The sequence below is a fragment of the Suncus etruscus genome, chromosome 1, assembly GCF_024139225.1.
Source record: "Suncus etruscus isolate mSunEtr1 chromosome 1, mSunEtr1.pri.cur, whole genome shotgun sequence".
In the NCBI taxonomy this organism is placed as follows: domain Eukaryota; kingdom Metazoa; phylum Chordata; class Mammalia; order Eulipotyphla; family Soricidae; genus Suncus; species Suncus etruscus.
In genome coordinates, this window is record NC_064848.1 from 5,799,132 (window position 1) to 5,809,989 (window position 10,858).

A 10,858-nucleotide genomic window follows, 5' to 3' on the forward strand; every position below is an offset into this window, starting at 1 on the left:
AAGAGAGGGAAAGGGAGGGAGGGAAAGGGAGGGAGGAAAAGGGAGGGAGGAAAAGGGAGGGAAGGAAGAGAAGGAAAGGAAGGAAGAAAGGGAGGGAGGGAAAGGAAGGAAGGGAGGAAAAGGAAGGAAGGGGAAGAAAGAAAGGAAGGGGAAGGAAGAAAGGAAGGAGGGGAAGGAAGAAAGGGAAAGGAAAGGAAGGAAAGAAAAAAGAAAGGAAAGGAGAAGGAAAGGAAAGGAGAAGGGAAGGAGAAGGGAAGGGAAGGGAAGGAAAGGAGAAGGGAAGGAAAGGAGAAGGGAAGGAAAGGAGAAGGGAAGGGAAGAAAAGGAGAAGGGAAGGGAAGAAAAGGAGAAGGGAAGGAAAGAAAAGGAAAAGGAAAGGAAAGGAGAAGGAAAGGAAAGAAAAGGAAAGGAAAAGGGAAGGAAAGGGGAAGGGAAGGAAAGGAAAAGAGAAGTGAAGGGAAGGAAAGGAGAAGGGAAGGAAAGAAGAGAGGAAGTAAGGAAGAAAGGAGGAAGGAGAAAAGAAAAGAAACGAAAAGAAACGAAAAGAAAAGAGGACAAGAACAATAATACAGTGGTGGGTAGGGAGATCCAGTTTGATTCCCAGTATCCCATTGGTTCCCAGCACCATTAGGAATGATTCATGATTATAGAGCCCGGCATTAGTCTTAAGTACCATTGGTTGTGTTCCAATAGCAAAAATAAAAACAAAACAAAGAAAAGGAAAGACAGGCCAGCTTAATTCACTCCACGTTCTGTGTTTGGAGATACTGAAGTTGTTTCCAGTTTTAGAAACCATTGATAACAGTAATGAAAACTGCCCATATGCTTAATCATGGCAGGCACATCTTGGCTCATCCACAGACACCACAAACTACATACAGGGCAGTTCCCTGAGCTCTTTCCTGAAAGAGAAAACAGTCCTGTCATGACCTAAGTGGTGAGTGTAGGATTTTGAGTTGATACAGGAGGAAGAACTCAAAACAATCCTTCCCAAGTTCTTTATTACCAGATGTACTTTCTCTAGTGCTTACAAATGATTTGAAATGCCCCACATTTTTTTTTTTGGTTTGGGCCACACCCGTTTGACGCTCAGGGGTTACTCCTGGCTATGTGCTCAGAAATCGCCCCTGGCTTGGGGGGACCATATGGGACGCCGGGGGATCGAACCGCGGTCCGTTCCTTGGTAGCGCTTACAAGGCAGACACCTTATCTCCAGCGCCACCTTCCCGGCCCCAAAATGCCCCACATTTTTATTCTCAAAATTGCAAGAGAAAAGAGAGAAGCAAATACTTCTTTTTAAAAGATGTTATTGAATCACTGTGAGATAGTTCCAACGTTGTTCATAATTGAGTTTCAGTTGTATAAACTTTGAGCACTCACCGCTTCACCAGTCCCCACTTCCTGCCGTTAATGTCTCCCCAGTCACCTCCAGTACCACAGCATGTCTCTACACACACACACTTTCTTCTTTCCTTTTGGCACTATGTTCTACAGTACTTTTAATGAAGGGGTAACATACATATCACTTTGCCTCCTGTCAGCACCCAGTTCTTGCCCAGAGTAGTCTTTTATATCATTGTCATAGTGGTCTTTTCTCTGACTTAACTACCCTACCCCTATTGTGGCAAGCTTTCTACTAAGGACCAATATTGCTGGTCTTTGATTCATCTTTGGGTATTATTCTCCTACTATGACTTGCAAATGAGTGTGATTATTCGATGTCTGTTCCTCTCCTTGTCATTTCACTCAGCCTGATACTTTCCATGTCCATCCAGTATCAGCAAATTTCATGACTTAATTTTTTTCAACAACTGCATAGTATTCCATTGTGTATATGCCATGGCTTCTTTATCCTGTCATCTGTTCTTGGACACTTGGGCATTTCTAGATTCTGGCTATTATGAATAGTGCTGCAGTGGACATAGGAGTGCAGGTGCCTTTTCTACATTGTGCTTACAGCCAGTGATGATGAGTTACTTGGGGGACCTTATGGGTTTAGTCTTAAGAGTGGAATTTCTGGGTTGTAGTTTTTTTGAGGAATGTTGAAACAAATATTTCCTTTTTGGTTTGGTTTGGTGCCATACCTAGCAATGCTCAGTGGTTACTCCTGGCTCTCCACTCAGAAATTACTTCTGGTAGGCTCAGGAGACTATATGAGGTGCCAAGGATTAGAACCTGGGTAGATTCTGTGCAGAGCAAGCATCCTATGACTGTACTATTGTTCCAGTTCCAAAAACAAATAGTGCTTAACTTCTCCTCCTACCCTAAAACCTGAACTATAAACTTTCAAAATTTATCTCCAGAGCTCCAAATAAAATTTAACGAAGTAGAGTAATTATCTATCACCCATACACAGAAGCAAAAGTCTGGAAGGTTGTTTTTTTTAAAAAAAAAAAAAAAGAGGCAGTTCTGGCTTTTGTCTCAGGCAGAGATACCACACGACACAGACTGACTCCTTGGCTCTCTCCTGACTAGCTTTGGTTTATTAATTCTTCGCAACTACTCTTGCTTCAGACCCCTCTGCATGGGGGTTAGAAATATGGTTCCTGGGGTGATTTTACAATGCGGGGTTTTATTTTATGACTGGCACTTGAACCCAGAGACCTGAGAAGACCCAAATGATGATGAGTTACTTGATCCTCTAATGGATAATCACCATGATTGTTTTCTTGAACTGGACTGAGTGTGCAGTGCCCTTCACCAGAACATCAGTGCACATGGCCCCTGTTCTGAACATGGCAGTGACCCCTTCAGGCGAGACAGAAGCAGGCAGTGAAAGGGAGAGAACTGAAGACTCTGAGCAGCATTCCAAAAGTCCAGGTCCACTGTCTTTCTTCTACCAAGGTACTTTGTGCAAGGACCTTGCCCCCCAACCTGCAGCAGTTTATTGAGGTCACTAATGAGGTAGAAGCCAAAGAGAAAGCTCCATTTGAGAGGGACCAAAAGCAGGGAGAGGAGCAGGTCTCCCCACCCAGATTCCAGCTCAGGAATTGAAGGCTTTCTCATACCAGAAGACCTCAGTAGGAGCTGGAGCATTTGCCTAGCACATGGCAGATCCAGGACTAACCTGGTTCGATCCCTGGCGTCCCATATGGTCCCCCTAGCCAGGACCAATTTCTGATCGCATAGCCAGGAGTAGCCCTCTGTGTCACTGGTGTGCCCCACCCCCAAAAAAGAAGACCTCAGTAGTCTACTACAGAAGATGGAAGGTCCAAGCCCAGATGAAGAAGCCCCACTGAGGAGAAGCTGCTTTCAGAACCTCCTGCAACTTTCTTCTAGTTTAATCTCTAAATCCTATTTGCATCAGTCACTATGCTGTGCTGTTCTACTTGTATAGATCTTAATAGTTAGTTGCTTGTTTGTTCTATGTCCCACTGCAAACAGATAATTGTGTGCCCAACTTTAGTGGTTTAATATTTGCTTGCATAGTTTCAGAGAAATATATAATGTTAGATTTTTAATAGTTCTCAGCTATTCTAGTGACTGTTTCCCAATTTCTGTGATGTCTGATTGTGTATATTATTAGCAACTTATTCTCAAATTTATGTCTGCAAAAATATTTGTCCACAGAAGTCAATGGAAAAAATTGGATATGATAGACTCTTATTATAGTGCTCATTACAAGAATGTTTTAGCAAACTTATTTTCAAACTGTATATATACCAGAAGAAATGTTCTTGTGATTTTGTTTAGGGAAGTTTATGGAAAAGGAACCTGGAAGTTCTAGATTCATAATACGGTGCTTGGTGTAAAAATGTTTAAGAATTTTCAAATTGGGGCCGGGTAGGTGGCGCTGGAGGTAAGGTGCCTGCCTTGCAAGCGCTAGCCAAGGAAGGATCGCGGTTCGATCCCCCGGCATCCCATATGGTCCCCCCAAGCCAGGGGCGATTTCTGAGCACATAGCCAGGAGTAACCCCTGAGCGTCAAATGGGTGTGGCCCAAAAACAACAAAAACCAAAAAAAAAAAAAAAAGAATTTTCAAATTAAGTATATCTGCAGAAAGGTTCGGAGAAGTCTATGAAAAAATTTTGTGACTTGTATAAGACAAAGATTTGGAAAATGCTAATTGTTTTGAGACTACGTATGTACAATCTGACCTTTAATACTTTTACAGCCAACTTTTACTGTGCCTATGCAAAATAAAAACCACCTTTATAAGTTCTGATCTGGAGTTCCCGCCTCTGGCTGAGAACAGTAGATCAAAAACTTTTGTAGTTTTTCTCATTTTTTTTTTGTTTTATTTTAAACAGAAACTGTAAGATAACACCCAGCTATTAACCCAAAACAATGGTGTTTCTCCATCTTCCTCTTTCCCATAAGGCTCTTCTTTTGATATGTAAAAGCCTACCTGGATCTTAGGCCATCTCTGCCCTGCCCTGCCTGGTTAAAGAGGTATTGGCTTAAAGAAAGAGGCAGTTCTGGCTTCTAGCTGAAGCAGCAATACCATGAAGAGCAGACTGATTCCTTGGCTCTCTCCTGACTGGCTTGGTTTATTAATCTTTCATGGTTACCCTGCTACTTAAGATCCATCCGCATGGGGGTTAGAAATATGGTTCCTGGGGGTGATTTCACAATGTGGGTTTATTTTACAGGAAGTAATAACAGGCACCCAAGATTTTTGGATTTCCATAGTTCCAAGTGACCAGTGGTTCTAATGTTTCACTTAGATTTGCTCAGTGTTAGTCCTGGCCTAGCACATGTAAGGGTCTGGGTTTAGTTGCCAGTAGTGCAAACACAAAACACAAATATATGCTCACTAACTTTACAAATAGTGTTAATGAAGGGGCAAAAGACATAGTATAAGGGTTAAAGCATCTACATTGTGGTAGTTGAACTGGGTTTGATCCCCAGTATCACACAGAGTCCCTGAGTCCTGCCAGAAGCAACCCCTAAGCACAGAACCAGGAATGAGTTCTGAGAATAGTCAGGTGTGGTCCTCTCAAATATACTATTGATGAAGGGGCTGAAGAGATAGCACAGCGGTAGGGCATTTGCCTTGCATGCAGCTGATCCAGGACTGATGGTGATTCGAATCCCAGCATCCCGTCATCCCATATGGTCCTCCATGCCTGCCAGGAGTGATTTTGTTTTGGTTTTTGGTTTTTTAGTCATACCCGGCAGCGTTCAGGGGTTACTCTTGGCTTTATGCTCAGAAATTGCTCCTAGCAGACTCGGGAACCATATGGGATGCCAGGATTCAAATCACCGTCCTTCTGCATGCAAGGCAAACACCCTAGCTCCATGGTATCTCTCCGGCCCAGCCTGGAGTGATTTCTGAGCACAGAGCTAGGAGTAACCCCTGAGCGCTGACATGTGTGACCCAAAAACCAGAAAAAAAAAATACTATTGATAAATACATAGTTGGCTTTTTTTTTATACTGCTAAACTATTTCCTTGGAATGCATTCCTGGCGTGAGATTACTGAGTCAAAGGGTATGAGTTACAGCTTTCCGTCCATCCTGCCAGATTGTTAGGACAAAGGCTGTACCCGGGGTCTCTGCCACCAGCTGTGGCCAAGACTGTAGCACTCAGTTGGGACCCTAGGGGGTGCCACAGGGCACAGTGAAATACCCACAGGAGCAGAAGCCAGGGCAGCACTGGAGGGCACAGGGACACGAGGACACAGAATGGTTGCAGACCTGTGTGGTATTTTTCTCTCAGTAGAACTTTGCCTCTTGTGAAATTGTGTCAAATGTGACTAAAATGGGATTGAAGCAGTTTTGTCTTTTTTTGTTTTTTTTTTTTTTGGGGGGGTCACACCCGGCGGTGCTCAGTCACTCCTGACTCTGCACTCAGAAATCGCTCCTAGCAGGCACCAGGGACCATATGGAATGCCAGGATTTGAACCACCATCCATCCTGGATCGGCTACTTGCAAGGCAAACGCCCTACTGCTGTGCTATCTCTCCAGCCCCAGAAGTTTTGTCTTTTAATGACCCACAAATCTGAGAAAAACACTGGTCTAAGGGACAAGGGTCTGGGGTGGGGAGGAGCATGGAGGCATAATTGGGAGAGTCCAAAAAAGGATAATGTAGAAAGGAGGGTGGTGGGTGCAGAGGCATGGCAGGGAGGGTTCCCCCAATTCCTGGAACCCTGAAACTCAGCAAGCTGGAAGATAAGATGGATCTGTGGGCTTAGATTTGAGTAGCTGCTGTTGCAGGGTGCAGAAATCTCCGCACTTTCAGGCCCCCCCCACTTGGTGCTCAACTCTAGCCCTCTGTTCCAGTGCCAAGACAATACCCCTTCATGGCCCCTCCTGCAGGTGAGCAGGTCTCCTCCCCTAAGGAGAGGACAGGGTTCCCCACTAAATCTCCCTCTGAAGGAGAAGTAGGACAAGGGCCCTGACCTGAAGCCTCACTCTTACTTCCACTGTCCTTAAGTTTAATTCCCCTTCTGCCTTTCCAGTTCCTCCAGTTCCCATGCACAGAACCTGGTGGCTGGCCACAGAGGCAGGAGCAGGGCTGGGAGGAGCAAGTGGTAGCTGAATCCCCCACACTGGCCCCAGCTCTCCTGGAAATCCTGGGGAAAAGTCACACATATGGGGAACCACCCATTAGTCGTCCCACTGCCTAGCTCCAGTGCTACAACATGGTCCTGAATTCTCCTGTTGGTATTCAAGGTTCCACCCTGCCTGGTCTGGCAGCCAGAGCACCCATCACAGGCCAGGGACCATGGGGCAGCCAGTACAGCAGGACCCTGGAATCATCATCCTTCTTCCCAAAGTAGCATTCACCCTCAAGACAGAATCTTTGAGGGGAGTTTGCTGTTTGTTATTTGGCATTAAGATGCCTTGGAAACTGGGGCCCAAGCACTCCAGATCCCCTGTGACAGGCCGCTACTGTGGGCACACCTGCATGTGCCCAGCCCTCTGGTACCATATCAGATTTCATCAGTCACTAGAGGAAGCAGGAGCAGCTGCAAGGTTCACTCACAGTCAAAGCTGCACTGAGTTAGGGCAGACACTGGCTGCTCAGTGAGCCTAGGCAATGCCAGGAGTCTGACCAACGACACCACAGATCAGACAGAGCACAGGGAAGCAGCAACTCAACAGGACACCTTGGCCTGGCTCGGGCTTCTGGCCCTGGACTCTCCCTTCTCCTCAGGGCTCTGTGTTCTGATTGGGTGGAGGGAGTCTGTGAACCACTGTAAGGGTGTGTTGACCTCTGTGACACAAGGCAGCCTCTTGGTGTGCAGACTGTCTGTCAGACAGGGGTCTCCGGCAGCCTTGTCAGTGCATGCCCCCAACCCTCTCGCCATTCCCCCAATCACTATTTCTCTGCTTCTTCTGCTCTTGGGATCTTGGGTTGGCGACTCTTTTCTCCTGTCCCACTCAGTCTGGTTCAAGGCCCATTCAGTTTCTTCAGTCCACGGAGACTGGAGATGGTGCTCTGTGAGTGCATGAGGACAGCAAATGGGATTTGAAAATGCTGTCAAGGCCCCCAGAGCCGTGTTCAACCACAGTGACCATCCCTGGGAAGCACAAGATTAGGCCTTGTGGGGGCCGGGCGGTGGCGCTAAAGGTAAGGTGCCTGCCTTACCTGCGCTAGCCTAGGACGGACCGCGGTTCGATCCCCCGGCATCCCATATGGTCCCCCAAGCCAGGAGCGACTTCTGAGCGCATAGCCAGGAGTAACCCCTGAGCGTCACCGGGTGTGGCCCAAAAACCAAAAAAAAAAAAAAAAAAAAAAAGATTAGGCCTTGTGGCCACGGTAAATTATTGCCACTGCTGGGACTCAGTTTCCTTGTCTGCAAGCTCAGAGAGGGCGACCTTCACACAGACCCACCAGAAACCACAGTAGTCATCTCTCAAGGACTGGAACTCTTCTCTGATGGCTGGTCCTGCGTGGGGCCCGTACTGCACAACTCCAAGGACCTAGAGGCTTCTCCTGCCTTTTTTCCTACCTCTGTGAAACAGACGAGCAGATAGATGATGGATGAAACCAGAAGAAGTAAAGGCTGTTTCCTTCAGGGGTGTCCAGTAAGGGGCATCTGTGAAAGCCCCTTGTAGGCCATCGTGCCCACAGTTCAATGAGCATGCGGAGACCTTAAAAGCCCAGCTCTTGGGGCCTGGAGAAATAGCACAGCGGTGTTTGCCTTGCAAGCAGCCGATCCAGGACCAAAGGTGGTTGGTTCAAATCCCGGTGTCCCATATGGTCCCCCGTGCCTGCCAGGAGCTATTTCTGAGCAGACAGCCAGGAGTAACCCCTGAGCACCGCCGGGTGTGGCCCAAAAACCAAAAAAAAAAAAAAAAAAAAGCCCAGCTCTTGGCTGTCTGTCATCATAAGAGCATGAAGGGACATGAAAGGTCTCTCCAGGACTGCTGTGAGCAGCAAAGTCTACATGTGTGAGCCTCTGTCTCTTCCCTTACAAAGGAGGAGAGATATGTGGGCTGAAATAGCACAGTGTGGAGGGCACTTGCCTTGCATGAAGCCAACCTGGTTTCTATCCTTGCCCCTCCCTATGGTCCCCGAAGCCCCACCAGGAGTGATCCCTGAGCGAACTACCAAGAGTGAACCCCAGCAAGATCAGCTATTTCAAAATTCCCCTTAGCGGCCTGTCCACAACTGAACAGGGAAGATGGAAACCCAGGCCCTCAGCTTTATTTTTTGCACTAGTCCAGATTTTGGGTTCTTGGTGGGAAACATGATTCTGGCCATAGCCCTGCTCTCCCTTGGGGCGGGCACCTTCTCTGCAGGCCTCTCTCCAACCTCCCTGTCTGTGGGTGCCTGGGCCGCAGTACAAGGCTGAGGTGGGGTTTATTTATAAGTTCCCACTGATTATGAATCACTGCAGGGACTGCCCACAGGCTGGAGACAAAAGTCTGGGGCCGCCTGACTGGGAGGAAACACTTTACATTCGACTTTCCCCTTGGCACTGGCCTCCCCCTGCCTGGCCTGGCCTGGCCGTGCTGCCAGCCCCTTCTGTTCTCAGAGGCAGAAGCGCATTTTGCCGCCAAGCCCTGCCGGTCTGTCGGCCTTGCTGAGTAAACAGGACCCGGCCCCAAACTGGAAATGAGCCGGCCTTCCGCAGCCAGGACGCTTCCTCCTCACATCCGGAGACTCCTTCGGAGTTCAGAGCTGGAGGCGACGGGCTTCCTCTTTGGTGGAGGGTCCTGGATGGGGAATGCACAAGAGGGGACTTCAAGGTAGCTGTCAAGTCCCAGAGTGAATGATTCACTGCCCGGCATCTTCTTCCTATTTTCAGTCCACAGCTCAATTGCAATCAGCGGTTCTGGCTTTTAATCAGGCTCTGCAAAACACTATCCATGTGGCAGTGGACACAGACAAAGCTTCCTCACACCGACCTTCACTCTTCTCACTCATTGGCACACTTCATTTTTTTGGGGGGGTGCATACCCGGTGGTACTCAGGAGATTCTCCTGGCTCTATGCTCACAAATTACTCTTGGTAGGCTCTGAGGACCATATGGAATGCCAAGGATCAAACAGGGACAGCGTGTGCAAGGCAAATGCTCCATCCCTGTGCTATCGCTCCAGCCCCTCACTGGTACATTTCTTTTTGTTTTTGTTTTTGTTTTTTTGTTTTTTTGTTTTTGGGTCACACCCGGCGGTGCTCAGGGGTTACTCCTGGCTGTCTGCTCAGAAATAGCTCCTGGCAGGCACAGGGGGACCATATGGGACACCGGGATTCGAACCAACCACCTTTGGTCCTGGATCGGCTGCTTGTAAGGCAAACACCGCTGTGCTATCTCTCCGGGCCCTCACTGGTACATTTCTAATGGGCACAATTAATATCTAATTCTTTCTGTTTTGTTTTGGGGAACCACATCCAACTATACTCAGGGATCATTCCTGGCAATGTATGTGGTGCTGGGGCTAACCTGCATGCGAGGCAAGTTGCTTTCTCTTCTCCTATCTCCAGCCCTGATTTTATTGGGGGGGCTTTTATTTATTTTATTTTATTTGGCTTGGGGGTCACTTTTGACAATGTATGAGGACCATGTGATGCTTGGAACTCAACCCTGACCTCTGGCACAATGCAAAGCATATGCTCTGCCCTTTGAGCTGTCTCTCCAACCCTTTTTTTTTTTGGAGGGGAGTTAGTGACCAGAGCCATCAGTGCCTGGGGGAGGGCACTCCAGACTCAGTGCTTGAGAATTGCTCTTGCAAGTGTTACGGAGACCTGAACTCCTACAGTGGGGAAGGCAAAGCCTCAAGAAAGCCAACCTGGTGGCCAGCAGCTTCTGTGCTGGATGGTAGAAGCTACAAGAAAATTAATACAGGATATGAGTCCAGGAGTTTGGGCACATGACTGACATGTGGCCAACCATGAGGCAGTCCCTGGCCCAGCATGTGGTCTCCTGAGCATGGCCTGGAATGACTCCTATGCACATAACACTACTGGGAATAGCCTCAAAACAAAACAAATCCATTAGATCAGCCCTATGTGGGGAGAGAAGGTGAGGGCTGGAGCAGGGTCCCATACCTAGCACTGCCAGATGAGACCCCCAATGCAAAACAAAGCAACAGACTAGAGCAAGAGAGCATGGTCCTACAATCAGGGGTGCAGGCCCAATGTTTCTATGCCATTGTCTAATTTAGCAGGACTTCTGCCCAGTCAAAGGCAAATCCCCTCATTTCTGGAGTGGGGACCCACTTCTGCACTTTCTCTAATGCTCTCCATGAGGCATCGAGGTGACCAAGAAAGACTGAAGTCCCTTCCTTGCTAACTCAGGATCAATGACCTCCCCCAAGTCAATGAGCTCCACTGCAAAATGGGGCTACTTCGAGCGACTCATGACACTGCCTTTGCAATGAGACAAATTAAGAGCCAAGCCCTCTTTTTTGGAGGACATGGGGTGGAGGTGTTGGGACACTCCCAGCTGTGCTCAGGAGTGAC